The sequence below is a fragment of the Elephantulus edwardii genome, unplaced genomic scaffold (assembly GCF_000299155.1).
Source record: "Elephantulus edwardii isolate Elephantulus edwardi_28Jun2011 unplaced genomic scaffold, EleEdw1.0 scaffold00047, whole genome shotgun sequence".
NCBI lineage: Eukaryota > Metazoa > Chordata > Mammalia > Macroscelidea > Macroscelididae > Elephantulus > Elephantulus edwardii.
The window spans coordinates 19,779,369-19,795,581 of NW_006399797.1; the positions used below are offsets into that span (position 1 = coordinate 19,779,369).

Below are 16,213 nucleotides of genomic sequence, written 5' to 3' on the forward strand. Positions count from 1 at the left end.
TATATACCTTTGGTAGCTCTCCCAATGATATCTGACACCATTTTGGACTCAGCAGAGCTTAAATAACATTATCCTGTTTATTTAGCTTTGTTTCAGCCGTGTCTCTGAATCAACCCACGTGGTGTTAGGAACAGTGTACTTCTCTACTTATTCCATATCGAGTACTTGTGTAAGGTATTTTAAGAGGCAAAAATTGTTAAATATTAAAAGTTAAAGAATTATTTTGTAGTTTCTATTATCCTACATTAGTTTCGATACACCCAAACCAAAAAGCTATTAGGTAGATTTATTTTTATATAAGCATGTTTATTTTGATCAGATGTTTTAACTTGAAATTAAAATGAAATACATTTATGAGATGTTTTATAAGATTTGTAAATATAGAACTGTATTTATTACTACAGTAAAGATTCAGTAACATTAAGGACCATGATATGAAACTATGTACAGTGGCATATTTTTCCATAGACATTGCCTTTCTCTGTCCATTTTCTTTAAATCCATTAACTGTATGTAATATATGTAAGTGTATAGTACTTGTAAATAGATAACAGACTTGCTTTTCTATTGATTACAAAATAAAATAAATTTGTAATAAAATGTGTGACTCTAAAACAAAGTCTATTCATCTATTATCGAGCTGAGTAAGAGCACTTCAAAAAAAGCTTCCAGCAGTAAGTAGTGTGGTATTAAAGTTTGACGCCAAAATCTCCATTTTGAACCGCAAGTGACTTCTGCAAAAAGCAATACAGCCTTTCATTACTAACCAATGTATCCTAAGAAAATTATTTGATACACATTTCTATTTTATTTTTCTACTAGTTTATTTATAAAATTCAAATACAAATTTGAACAACTTCTTTCCATTTCCCTCACCCCCCCACCCATCAAATTGTATAACCCAATAATTAATCTCCCCTTCCCCCTGCACATCCACATCCCTCTGCTTCCAGCCTCTCCCACCCCTCCTGGACCCTTATATTCATTCTACAATAACAGTTTTATATAATATTTATCCTTAAAGGACTGAGTTAGTTCACTCAGCATAATTCTCTCCAGTCCCTCCCAACATAGGTAATAATTTGCAAAGTCATTGCTCCTGCATGCTGCATAGTATTCCATTGTGTGACTGTACCATAATTTCTCAATCCATTTGTTTGTGGTTGGACATTTGGGCTGTTTCCATGTTCTTGCGATGGCGAATAATGCTGCTATGAACATTGGTGTACAAATCTCCATTTGTGCCTCATTTCTCATATTCTCAGGGTGTATTCCAAGTAGTAGAATAGCTGGGTCATACGGAATTTCTACGTTCAGCTTTTTGAGGAAGCACCAAACTGCCTTCCAGAATTGTGGTTTTGTTTGCTTTAGGATTTTGCTCACTTAATAATACACCCTGTTCAGGATACCAGGTCCAAAACAATTCTCAGATCAGATGCTTATTCAAGAAACACCTTAGCATTACACACATCCTTCCTCCCTGTGGTTACACAAGGAAGGTCTCAGGCTTGTTTTGAAACTAAATGCACACTGTTTTGTAACCAAAATGTAAATGTCAGTTTATCATTGAATTTGTATTGAAGTTTCTATATTCTCTTCCAATCCAATGGTGGTAGTGATGGTGCTATGGAGTTAGCTTCGACTCATACAGACCCTGGGAATGACAGAACTGAACCCTGCCAGCCTGTGCCATCCTCGACAATCTCTAACATGCTCCAGCCAGGTTTTCTTAGAGGATTTAATCTTCCTCCATCAAAAACTAAGATTCTGGATTTGTAAGTTTATCTAGGACTTGTTTTGGATTTTGGTTCAATTCAGTTGATTATATCATCACTCTCGTTCCAAATTACTATATCCAATTTTCTTTTTTTTTTTTTTAGTATTCTATTTATAGGAAATGGTCAGAAAAGGCAGACCTATAAAGATTGAAACAGATTTCTGTTTTTCTGAGGTTATAAGTGGAAGCCTGGATTTGCTGCAAATGGATATCAGACATGTTTCTAAGGTTGTAGAAATATTCTAAAACTTGGTTATTCTTTTTTTTTTTAGGTTGATTCCTTTGTTTTCCTTTCCTTTTTTAAATTTATTATTCATTTCAATGATAATTTACTGAGACTTTGGATTTCCATTCATTCATTGTTGCACTTTTCTCCCCTCCCAGCCCTCTCCCCTGGTACACCACCCTCTCGGAAAAGTAAAAGAAAAATTCTTTCATTGTTTTACAATCCCTCCCCCCAGGTCCACTCCACTATGCAGCCTTTGCTCTGGACTCCAGTCATGACAAAAGTACCCAATAATTTTCCCTCTTAAACAGTTTTCTCTCTCATCTGTTTCAATGCAGCATACATATTGAACTCATCCTTCTCAGTCTCCTCCCAACCTCAATGTCAGTCCTGCTTTACAACAGTGGCACCGTGCAGTATTTGTCCTTTTGTGACCGAGATATTTCACTCAGCATAATGTCCTCCAGGGTCACCCATTTTGAATAATATTGCATGAGTTCCTTGGTTTTAAATGCAGTGTAGTATTCCATTGTGTGAATATGCCACAGCTTCTCTAACCATTTGTTTGTTGATGGGCACTTGGGCTGTTTCCAACTCCTTGCTATTGTGAACAAAGATGTGATAAACATGGGTGTGCATATATTTGCTTGCGTGGCAACTATGGTCTCTTTGGGATATATTCCCAGTAGCGTAATTGCTGCGTCGAATGGTATCTCTATTTTCATCTTTTTGAGAAAGCGCCATACCGCCTTCCACAGTGGTTGCACCATTTTACACTCCCACCAACAGTGAATAAGGGTTCCAGTTTCTCCACAACCTCGCCAGCATTTGTTGCTTGCTGTTCTGTTAAATTTTGCAATTCTGACTGAGGTGAGATGACATCTCATAGTTGTTTTGATTTTCATCTCTCTTAGAGCTAGGGATTTTGAACATTTCTTCATGTGCTTGTTAGCCATCTGAATGTCTTCTTCGGTGAAATGTCTGTTCATATCCTGTGCCCATTTTTCTATTGGATTATTTACCTTTATCTTGTTGTGGTGCCCAAGTATTTTATAAATTCTGGATATAAGTCCCTTATCTGATATGTCATTACCAAATACTTTTTCCCAGTCTGTGGCTTCCCTTTTTACCCTGGTGGAGAAGTTTTTGGATGTGCATAGGGATTTGATTCTTAGAAGATCCCATTCATCTATTTTATCTTCTCCTGGTTGTAGGTATATCCATTTTTAAGAAACTTAATTCCTCCAAGATCTGGGTTGCATGATATTGTATAGTTCTGTTTCTGAGTGGAACTCACAGACCAATGAATATATTTCTTTTTCTGTCTTTTTTTTTATCTTGTCTCATGAAGCCAGTGTTTTTTTGTCTGAATAGTTACTTGGTTTTTCTTTCCTCATTAAATAATCTTTAAATCTTTTGAGTATTATGAATCAGTTTTTCAGTAGCTAGATTGAAGAAAATATGGATTATAAATTGATGTATTTCAAAAGTATGCTAGGAAAGGATAAAATGAGCTTTCTATTAGAGTAACAAAGCCTCAAAGAGATACCCACTAGTGCCCACACTTACTTCTGCCACCACGCCCACTCTTCGGACAGAGACACAGCTCCATGTATGATGGACTTAACATTGTGAGTAGTCTGCCCAGCTGACCGATTGTGTCTCAGCCCCTCCCTCCAAGCTTACACTGTGTTTTGGGGCTGATCTTGGGCATTCAGGCAATGCCTTAACTACTGAAACTTAATCAGACACAAGGACTGTGCCACACACAACCCACATCCCAAACCTTTTGAGGCACCTGCCATACATGTGCCCTAATAGCCAAGCCGTGGTGGCTCTGGGCCTTGGCTCCAAAGAGCTAGGCTTCCCCACAGCTAACCTTCCTAAACATGTAAGTTATAGATAACATTCCAGCTGATATAACTACTGGCATTTACTATGGCTAGACCAATGTTGGAACTAGTAGAGATGTCCATAAAGTGGTGTTGAGTATAGGATAGAACTCATACTGCATGAGTATTAAAACGTCCATGGAAAATTCATACCATGCATCCCCAAAACGGTCATTGTTGGCTACTTGAGACCAGAAAAGAATGTTGATTCCTTAGAGCAACAATTATTTCAGCAACTCAAGGAGATACTTGTGAAAAAGAATAATTTCCCACCTTTGGTTGGTACAGTAAATGTGACTAAATATTTTCTCTAAGATCTTGCCCTAATTGGTTGGATGACAAAAAAGTCCTTATATAAATTAAATAGTCCTAAAATTCCCAGAAGCTAATGAAAGTAAATTTACTCAAACAATGGTTTTTATGTCTATATCAAACTTGGACACAAAAATTTTAAAAGCAAAACCTTTGTACGTAACTCAAGGTAGATATTATACAAAATGCGTTTGTTTTCCACTGAGCTTTTGCTTTATTGTATTCCATAGAAACTGATTTTTCTTCTAATAGAATGCTTAGGCAACCCTTGATTGAGAAAGTCTACAAACACCGTGTTTTCCAACAGCATGTGCTTGTTCACTGCATCTCTATGCCATAGTTTGGCCTTTCTGCAATATCTTGACATTTCCTAGGCTACCATATAGTGTGAAAATCGTTTTTATTGGCACTGAGAACCAAGATATTTATGTGACTTTCTTGATGTTTGGTGGTCACTTTACTGTGGTCACCTGGGACCAAACTTGCTGTATGTCTGAGGTTTGCCTGTATGCAGATTGCAAGAAATCCCACAAGAGGATAAAAGATACAGTTTTGTTTATATAAACTCTGAACACTGCAGACTTAGTGGTAAGGTAAACCAATGTGCTGATGAGTCTGTTATAGGTATTATTTTTGATTCAAGACTTTGGTCAGATGTGTATCAGCGTATTTACTCCCATTTGGTATTTTCTCTTTTCATTTTCCTGACAATGAATGTTATTTATTTTCATGAAGCTCATATGATCAATTGTTTATATGACTTGTGCTTTTTAGTGTTGTTGTTCTAAGGACCATCATCTATTAAGCGTCCATTTTATCTTCTCTTCTGGAATTTGTTACAGTTTATATCCTTAGATATAGGATTCATTTCAAGCTTATTGTGTATGGTGTGAGGTAAGGCTCACTTTACCCCCTAACATATACACAGTTTTCTAAAAGACATTTGTTAAGACTTTCATAAACCTTTGTCTTGGAGACAAAATTATTTTTAATAATAATTCTATTTTGTTACATAAGTTTAAAATACTTATCAAGATCTTTAAGAAACTGATATTGAGTTAATATTATAATGTCTGTATATGTGCTTTATTGTCACAGAAAAAATATGTGCATTTGCATCTGCTGATGAGTATGTTCATTATTTACATGTGCAGATTTTAACTATAAGACATTATAGTTAAATTATAATGTATTGTTGCTGTCAAGAACCATCAAGTCAAGTATGACTCATAGTAACCCTATGAACTACAGATCTGAACCCTGTCCTATCCTGTGCCAACCTCATCATCTCTGACATACTTGAGCACATTGCCACCATCACTGTGTTAATCCATCTCACTGAGGGTTTTCCTCTCTTTCACTGACCCACCACCTTTCCAAGAATGATGTCCCTTTCCAGGAAATAGCCTCTCCTAGCGACATGCTCAAAATATGTGAGAAGAAGCTTTGTCATCTTTGCTTCCAAGGAACACTCTGGCTGTACTTTATCCAAGACATATGTTTGGTTTTTTGTTTGTGTGTTTTGGTTTTCTTTTTGTGTGAGTGTGTGGTTTTAGGGGAGGGGAATTGCTGTTGTTTCACACTTGTTTTCATTCACATTGTGTTTCATACAGTCATTCTCATTCATTATGTTTTAGAAAATTAGTCACCATTAAACCTTACCCATCATCACCCTGTCTTTTTAGGTCCCTCCCAGATTCCTCCCATTTCCTTTACCTCCTCCCTCCACCCACCAGACTGTACAACCCTGTAGTTTGTTCTTTTGGCAGTCCATAGGATACATAGTACTCTTCTCCATCACCATAGCTCAAAGGCATCAATCCTTCTTCTGTCATCCTTATGCATTTTACAGCTCTCAGATGCATTTTAAGTGATGAAAAAGATGATGGCCTGAATCAAGTACACCTTAGTCTTCAAACTGACATCATTTCTCCTTAGTAAATTGGAGAGGTCCCTAATTGCAGACTTGCCCAATGCAATCCATCTCCTGATCTTCTGACTGCTAGTATGAAGAGTGTTGGTTGTGAATACAAGTAAGATGAAATCATTAACAATAATATCTATCTTTCTACATCTATTATTTTGTTGCTTATCAGTCCAGTCATGAGGATTTTTGTCTTCTTGATGTTGAAATGCAATCTATATTGAAGGCTGATACTGATCTTCTACAGTAAGCATTTTAAATCCTCCTCACTTTTAGCAAGCAAGGTTGTGTCATCTGCATAACACAGGTTATTGATGAGTCTTCCTCAAATCCTGATGCCACACTCTTCTTTATAGTTCAGATTCTCAAATTATTTGTTCTGAAAATTTGATACTGAAAAATAATGGGTTACAATACTTGAGGCTTGAGAAATGCTATGGGCAAAATCTAGAGTGATCTAGGAAGCATCAAAAGAAGATGAATGATATATACTGTACCAAAAAGAATTGATTGACACTGAATATTTCAGGAAGCACTATAGGAACACAGGGAGCTTTGATGGACTAGTGGTAAGAAGCTACACTGCAATCTCAAAGGTGCATGGTTCAAATCTACCAGCTGCTCCATGCGAGAAGGGTGGGTAGTCTCCTCTCATGTGATTCACTGCCTCTGAAAATCCTCTGGAGAGTCAGCTATGGATCTGTTCTGATTTGACAGTACTCAACAACAACCACCACTATATGAACAAGAGTCAATGGTAGCAAAAGAAGAAATTCAAGCTGCACTAGGGTTATTGTCAAAAATAAAGTTTCAGGAATTGTTAGGATATCAATTGACGTGTTTCAATCAACAGATGCAGCCCTGGACTTGCTCACCAGTTTATGAAAGAAATGTGGAGTACAGCTGCTTGATCAATTGATTGCAAAAGATCCAGATGTGTTCCCATTCCCAAGAAAAATTATCCAACATAAGATAGAAATTATCCAACAGTATCACTAATATTACATCTAAGAAAAATATTGCTTAAGATTATCCAAAAACAGTTAGTACACCATATTGACAGAGAATTGCCAGAAGTTCAAGCTGGGTTTAAAAGGAGCCATGGCAACAGAGGTATCATTGCTAAAGGCAAATGGATCCTGGCTAAAAGCAGTAAATACCATAGAAAAAAGTCCATTTGTGTTTTATTGACTATGCAAAGACATTTGACTGCGTGGATCATTACAAACTATGACTAACTATGACTTCTCAGTGTTAACTGAGAAGAATGGGAATCTCAGAACACTTAATTAAGCTCATATGAAACTTATATCTAGACCAAGGAGATCAGAAACTTCCAAAGCTTATACGTAAATCATGTTTGTGTAATATCAAACAACTAATTCCTACTATATCATAATTTTACCGTTTCATCTGATAACTTCATTGAAACTATTTTCCTTTAAAATAATCAAGATAATAGTTTTAACTAAAGAATTCACATTATTCACCCATAAAATGTTGTTACTATTCTTGTGTTTGTTGTTGTTGTGTGCAATTAGGCTGATTACAACTCATTGCATCCCTATGAAAAAATGGCTCTGGACCCTGCCCTATCCTGAGCCAATCTCATCATTTCAGGCACACCTGACCCAATTGCTGCAGTTACTGCATCAATTCTTCTCATCCGTGGTCTTCCTCTCCTGTGCTGACCCTCTACCCTTAAATGCATAATATACTTCTTTCTCCAAGAACTGGGCTCTCCTGGCAACATGCCTCAAGTATGTGAAACAAAGATTCAAAATCCTTGCCTCTAAGAAGCAGCCTGGTTTCACCCTCTCCAGGACATACCCGTTTGTTCTCTTGGCATTACATGGTATGTTCAATACTCTTCTCCAGCACTACAACTCAAAGGCATAATTTCTTCCTCTATCATCGTTAGTCATTGTCTGGCTTTCAAATGCATAGCAAGTAATTTAGAAGACCATGGCGTGGACCAGGTGCACTTTAGTCTACATATTGAGGTTGTTGCTCTTTAGCACTTTGGAGAGATCTTTGATAGCGGATTTTCCCAATGCAAGTCATCTTTTGATTTCCTGACTACTCATGCCAAGAATATTGATTGTGGGTCCAAGCAAGATTAAATTGTTAATGATCTCAATCTTTTCTCCATCTATTATGAACAAGAGCCTGTGATGATGAAGGAAGACGTTGAAGCTGTTCTGAAAGAAATGGCAAAAAAACAAGGCCCCAGGAATTGATGGAAAGCAATTGGCATATTTTTAAAAACAGACACTGCCGAGTTCGATCGGTAGCGGGAGCGGAGAGCGGACCCCTGAGAGCTCTGAGCAGCCCCACCGCCGCCGCCGGCCTAGTTACCATCACACCCCGGGAGGAGCCGCAGCTGCCACAGCCGGTCCCTGTCACCATCACCGCAACCATGAGCAGGAGGCCGAGACCCAGCAGCCGCCCGCCGCCCCGCCCTCAGCGCTGCGGACACCAAGCCCGGCACCACGGGCAGCGGCGCAGAAAGTCATCGCAACGAAGGTTTTGGGAACAGTAAAATGGTTCCATGTAAGGAACGGATATGGTTTCATCAACAGGAATGACACTAAGGAAGATGTTGTTGTACCCCAGGAAGTACCTTCGCTGTGTAGGAGATGGAGAGACTGGAGTTTGATGTTGTTGAAGGAGAAAGGGTGCGGAGGAAGCAAATGTTACAGGTCCTGGTGGCGTTCCAGGGCAAGGCAGTAAATATGCAGCAGACCGTAACCATTATAGACGTTATCCAGGTCGTAGGGGTCCTCCACGTAATTACCAGCAGAATTACCAGAATAGTGAGAGTGGGGAGAAGAACGAAGGATCGGAGAGTGCTCCCGAAGGCCAGGCGACGGTTCCCACCTTACTTCATGCGGAGACCCTATGGGCGTCGACCACAGTATTCCAACCCTCCTGTGCAGGGAGAAGGGATGCAGGGTGCTGACAACCAGGGTGCAGGAGAACAAGATAGACCAGTGAGGCAGAATATGGATCGGGGTTTTAGACCACGATTTCGCAGGGGCCCTCCTCGCCAAAGACAGCCTAGAGAGGACGGCAATGAAGAAGATAAGGAAAATCAAGATGAGACCCAAGGTCAGCAGCCACCTCAACGTCGGTACCGTCGCAACTTCAATTACCGACGCAGACGCCCAGAAAACCCTAAACCACAAGATGGCAAAGAGACAAAAGCAGCCGATCCACCAGCTGAGAATTCGTCCGCTCCCGAGGCTGAGCAGCAGGGCGGGGCTGAGTAAATGCCGGCTTACCATCTCTACCATCATCCCGTTTAATCATCCAACATGAAGAAATGAATATGAAATTCCAGCAATAAGAAATGAACAAAAGATTGGAGCTGAAGACCTTAAGTGCTTGCTTTTTGCCCGTTGACCAAATAACTAGAACTATCTGCATTATCTATGCAGCATGGGGTTTTTATTATTTTTACCTAAAGATGTCTCCTTTTGTTAATGACAAACGTGTTTTTTTAAAAGTCTGGGTTTTCTCAATACACCTTTAAAGTTTTTTAAATTGTTTCATATCTGGTCAAGTTGAGATTTTTAAGAACCTCATTTTTAATTTGTAATAAAAGTTTACAACTTTATTTTTTCAAAAAAAGTCAACAAAACTGCAAGCACCTGTTAATAAAAGTCTTAAATAATTAAAAAAAAAATAGACACTGCCCTGGATATGCTCACCAAATTGTGCCAAGAGATCTGGAGGACAACCACCTTGACAACTGATTCAAAGAAATCTATATTGGTTCCCATTCCAAAGAAAGATGACCCAACAGAGGATGGAAGTTATCAAACAATATCATTGATATCACATGCACACAAGATTCTGCTGAAGATTATCCAAAAACAACTGGAACAGCACATCAACAGAGAGCATGGGGTTAGAAGAGGCTGTGGTCCTAGGGATATTATTGCTAACGTTGGATCTTGTCTGAAAGCATAGAGTACTGGAGGAATTTCTATCTATATTTCATTGACTATGCAAAGACATTTGACTGTGTGCATCACAACAAACTGTGGCTGACTCTGAGAAGAATGGGAATCCCAGAACACTTATGTGAAGCACTTATGTGCTTATGTGAAACCTTTACTTGGACCAGGAGGCATTCATCAGAACAGAGCAAGGAAACACTGCATGGTTCAAAACTGTAAAGGATGTGCACCAGGAATGTGTCCTGTCTCCATACCTTTTCAATCTATATGCAGAATAGATCATCCAGGAGGTTGGGCGTTATGAAGAGAAATGTGGCATCAGAATTATGGAAGACTCATGAACAATCTACACTATGCAGATGGCACAACCCTGCTTGCTGAAACAGAGGAGGATCTGAAGTGCTTGTTGCAGAAGTCAAGGACTGCAGGCTTTAATACGGATTGAAGCTCAACACCAAGAAGACAAAGATTCTCACCACTCGGCCAATTGGCAGCATCCTGATTGATGGTGAAAAGATTAACTTTTCTTGACTCCACAATCAATACTCTCGGTACCAGCAGCCAGAAAATTAAAAGATTAATTGCATTGGAAAGTCTGCTGTCAGAAACCTCTCCAAAGTACTGAAGAGCAATGATGTCAGTTTGGAGACTAACGTGCACATGATCCAGGCCATAGTCTTTGCAATTACTTGCTATGCCTCAGAAAGCTGGGCAATGACTAGGGATGATAGGAGGAGAATTGATGCCTTTGAGCTGTGGTGCTGGAGAAGAGTATTGAATATACCAAAGACTTTGTTAAGAGAACAAACAGGTCCATCCTGGAGTGGGTGAGACCAGGCTGCTCCTTGGAGGCAAGGATTCTGAAGCTTTGTCTGACATACTTTGAACATATTGCAAGGAGGGACCATTCGTTGGAAAGAGACCTCATGCTTGAGAGTGTGAAGAGACAGCACAAGAGAGGAAGACCTTCAATGAGATGGATTGATTCGGTGTCTAGGGTAATAGGGATAGATGTGTCAGAGACAATAAGATTGGCACAGGATAGAGCAAGGTTTAGGGCTGTTGTGCATAGGGTCACTATGAGTCATAGATGACTCAATAACACATAACAACAACATTATGACGTTGCCTCTTGGTCCAGTGGATCTTTGTTTTCTTGATGCTGAGATGCAATCTATATTGAAGGTAGCTGTCATCACCTTCTGCAACAAATGCTTTAAGTCCTCAGTTTCAAAGCAAACAAGGTGGTGTCATTTGCATAACACAAGTTATTGATGAGTCTTCCTGTAATCCTAATGCCACACTCTTATTCATAAAGTCCAGCCCCCAAATGATCTATTCAGCACAGATCGAAAGGTATGGAGAAAGGACACATCTCTCACACATTTCTTTCTTGATTTTGAACTATGCAGTGTTTCCTTCTGTTTGGACAAGAGCTTCCAAGTCTAGGCATAGGTGCTTCAAGATCGCAGTCAAGTGTTCTGGGATTCCCTTTCTTCTCAATGTTAGCCACGTGTCATAATCCACACAGTCAAATGCCTTCGCATAGTCAATAAACACAAATAGACATCCGTCTGGTACTTTCTATTTTCAGCCAAGATCCATCTGACATCAGCAATGATATCCCTAGTGCCATGGCCTCTTCTAAACCTAGCTTGTATTTCTGGGTGTCCCCTATAGTTGCACTATGATAATAGTTTTGGACAATCTTGCTTGCATGTGGTATTGGTGATGATGTTCAGTAATTTCCACATTCTGTTGGATCACCTTTTTTAATAATGGGAATAAATATGGGTCTATTCCAGTCAGCCAGGTAGCTGTCCTGCAGATTTTTTTACACAATCTAATGATCTAAAGTTGGGGCCTCTTTTTTTGCCAATTCCTACAGAGTAGCTTGAATTTCCTCATTTATTACCATTGCTTCTTGGTCATGGTTCTGTTTCAGTCAATTTTTTACACAACGACTCTGTATTTTTTCTATCTTCTTCTAATGCTTCCTGCATCATTCAAGATTTTGCCCATAGCAGGTATTGCTATTCAACTCAAGATTGAATTTGTTCTTTAATTCTGAAGATGGGAAACTGCCAAGTTAGTGCCAAGTGAGTTCTTCACTTTTGATTTTCTAACTCCAGTTTTTGTTGTTGTTATGTGCCATCAAGTTGCCTGCAACTCATAGCGACCCTATGTACAAGAGCTCTACACGCTCTTCTATCCTGTGCCAACCTAGCCATCTCAAACGCACTTATTCCCACCTCTCCAGTCACAGAATCGATCCATCTCACCAAAGGTCTTCCTCTCCTTCGCCTCCCCTCCACTCTGCCAAACATGATGTCCCTCTCCAAGGACCAGTCCCTCCTTGCAACATGCCCAAAATATGTCAGACGAAGCTTCAGAATCCTTGACTCCAGGGAACACTCTGGCTTCACCCTCTCCAGGACAAACCTGTTTGTTCTCCTAGCAGTCCATGGCATATTCAACACTCTTCTCCAGCACCACAGCTCAAAGGCATCAATCCTCTTTCTATCAACCCTATTCACTGTCCAACTCTCTGATGCCTAGCACATAATTGCGAAGACTATATCCCGGATCAGGCGCACCTTAGTAACTCCAGTACTTTGCATTTTTCGTTATAATACTTTGCTTTATCTTCACAAGCTGTCTTTTGAAATCTTCTGTTCAGTTCTTAAACGTCCTGAATTTTTTTTCCTTTTGTTTTGGCTTCTCCATATTCTTGTGCAATATTCAGAGTTTCTCCTGACAACCATTTTGGTCTTTCATTCCTCCTCTATCTTTGTAAAGACCTTTTGTTTTCTTCATGGATGATATCCTTGGTGTCCTCCCAAAGCTCATCCAGTCTTCTTCATTAGTGTTCAAGTCCTCAAACCTGTTCTTGAGATGTTGTTGTTGTTGTTGTTGTTGTTATGTGCTGTCAAGTCACTTGGGATCCATAGCGACCCTATGTACAACAGCCCTGAAACTTTCTCTATCCTGCTCTAACTTTACTGTCTCCAACATACCTACCCTCATTACCCTAGTCACTGTATCAATCTATCTCATCGATTGTCTCTCTCTCTGTTTCTCTATCCCTCTGCCTTTCCAAGCATGATGTCCCTCTCCAAGTACTGGTCCCTCTTTGCAATGTGTCCAAAGTATGTCAGACAAAGCCTCAGAATCATTGTCTCCAAGGAGCAGGCTGGCTTCACTCTCTCCAGGATGAACCTGTTTGTTCTCCTGGCAGTCTGTGATATATTCAACACTCTTCCCCAACACCACAGCTCAAAGACATCAATTCTCTTCCTGTCATCTCTAGTTATTTTCCAGCTCTTTGACACATAGCAAACAATTGCTAAAACTATGGACTAGATCAGGTGCACCTTAGTCCAGACTGACTAGGTTCAAGGTGATATTTTGGTTCTCTTGGATTTGTTTTTATTTACTTTGGTTTCAATTTTAACTCAGCTACCCAAAACAAATTTGAGTTGGAGTTCTTTTCCTGCATGGGAAACGTAAATGAGGAGGAACAGTTGTAAGCAGACAATAATGATTGGAAGATGGAATGTGAGAAGTGTGAATATAGGAAAATTAAACATTGATAAGAAAGAAATTGAATGCATAAACATTGACATACCGTGATGTTAAGTGCCATCAAGTTGAATATGACTCATAGCAACCCTATGAATAAAAGATTTGAACCCAGTCCTGTCCTGCACCATCCTCACACTTGCTGACACACAAGAGCCCATTGCAGCGGTCACCATGTCAATCCACCTGGTTGAGGGTCTTCTTCTCCTTCACTAACCCTCGACCCTTCCCAACATCTTGTCCCTCTCCAAGAAATAGCACCTCCTAGCAACATAACCAAATTATGTGAGGCAAAGCCTTATCATTCTTGCCTCCAAAGAGCACACTGGCTGCACCATATCCAAGACATATCTGTTCATTCTCCTGGCTGCCCATAGGATGTTCAGTGCTCTTCTCCAACAACACAACTCAAAGGCATCAATTCTTTTTTTTTTTTTGTTATCCTTATTTATTTCCCTAGTCTTGGATCCATAGCTATTAATAGGAAAGACTATGGCCTGAATAAGATGCACCTTAGTCTCAAACTGACCTCATTACTCCTCAATAATTTGGAAAGGTCCCTAACTGCAGATTTTGCCAGTGCAATGTGTCTCCTTGTTTCCTGACTGCTCATACCAAGGGTATTAATTGTGGATCCAAGCATGATGAAGCTGTTTTCAGTTTCAATCTCCTCTCTATCCATCATGACACTGCCTATTGGTCCAGTGGTAAGACTCTTTGTTTTCTTGATAATAACATGCAGTCCATACTGAAGGCTGCATTCCTTGATCTTCTGCAACAAGTGCTTCAAGTCCTCCTCACTTTCAGCAAGATTGTGTCATCTGCATAATACAGGTTGTTGATGAGTCTCCCTCCAATCTTCATGTCATATTCCTCTTCATAAAGTCCAGCTTCTCAAATAATTTGCTCAGCACATAGTTTGAACAAGTATGGAGATAGAATACAACCCTGACACACTCCCTTTACAATTCCAAATCATACAGTGCTCCCTTCTCCATTCACACAACAGCCTCCTGGTCCAGGTATAGGTTACGCTTGAGCACAATCAAGTGCTCTGGGATTCCCATTCCTCTCAATGTCAGCCATTTCTTGTCACAATCCACACAAATGCCCTAGAATAGTCAATGAAGCACTAATAAACATTCATCTGGTATTCCTTACTTTTAGCCAAGATCCATCTGACATCTGCAATGATATCCCTGATGCCAGAATTTCTAAATCCCTCTTGAGCTTCTGACAATTCCCTATGTACTGTTCCAGCTGTTTTTGAATGATCTTTAGCAGTATTTTGCTTGCATGTGATATCAATGATTGTTGATGATTGCCTACGAGTCGAGCACGAATCATAGCAACCCTATGAACAAAAGGTCTGAAGACCCTCTGCAACTATTGACATTTATCAGTTTATTGTTTCTGGAGACATGTTGTTTAGGAAGTTGATGCCACGCCTGATATTGTTTGATAATTTCCACACTCAGTTGGATCACCCTTCTTGGGAATGGGATCAAATATGGGCCTGTTCCCATCCATTGGCCAGATAGCTCTCCTCCAAATTTGTTGGCATAGACTGTTGAGTGCATCCAAAGCTGCATCTGTTAATTGAAACAAGTCAGTTGGGATCCCATCGATTCCGGCCGGAGTCTTTATTTTTTGTCAATGCTTTTAATGCAGTTTCTACTTCTTCCTTCATTATCATTAGCTCCTGCTCATACGTTACTTCATGAAATTTTTCATTGTCAATCAATTTTCCTGGTACAGTGACTCTGTTTATTCCCTCTATCATCTTTTGATGCTTTCTGGGCCATTAAATATATTGCCCATAGTATCTTTCAATATTGCAACACAAGGCTTAAAATTGTTTTTTAGTTCTTTCAGCTTGAAAAATGCCGAGCAAGTTCTTCCCTTTTTATTCTCCAATTCCAAGTCTCTGCACATTCCATTATAATACTTTGCTTTATCCTCCTGAACTGCCTTTTGAAATTGTCTGTTCAGCTCTTTCACTATGACATTTTTATTTCTTTGAATTTGGCTTCTCGCCACTCCAGTGCAATCTTTAGTCTCTTCAGACATGCATTTCGATAAACGAGATGATTGGCATGGGACATTTTAAATCAGATAATTGTATGATCTACTAAAACCAAAGATAAAAAAGTGAGGGGAAATGGGGTCACATTCATAGTTAAAAAGGCCATTTCTATATCCATCTTGTAATACAATGTTGTGAGTGGCATGATGGTATCCATACACATACAAATAAGACCAGTTATTATTGTTATATTTCAAGTATATGCACCAACAATCAGAGTCAAAGAAGAGGAAATAGTTTATTTCTACCAGCTTCTGCAGTCAGAAATTGATTAAACATACCACCAAAATGCGTTAATAATAATAGGTGACTGGAATGTAAATTTCTGGAATAGGAAAGAAGGATCAGTAATCAGAAAGTACAGACTAGGTGACATGAATGAAGCTGGAGATAGAATGATAGACTTTTGTACAATGATTTATTCATTGCAAATATCTTTGTTTAATTTT

General features: G+C 39.4%; 1 pseudogene; it reads left to right on the plus strand.

Annotated features, from left to right (window-relative positions):
- Positions 1-1,710: 1,710 nt before the first annotated feature.
- LOC102874298 lies at positions 1,711-9,403 on the plus strand (annotated as a pseudogene).
- The last annotated feature ends 6,810 nt before the right edge of the window (positions 9,404-16,213 follow it).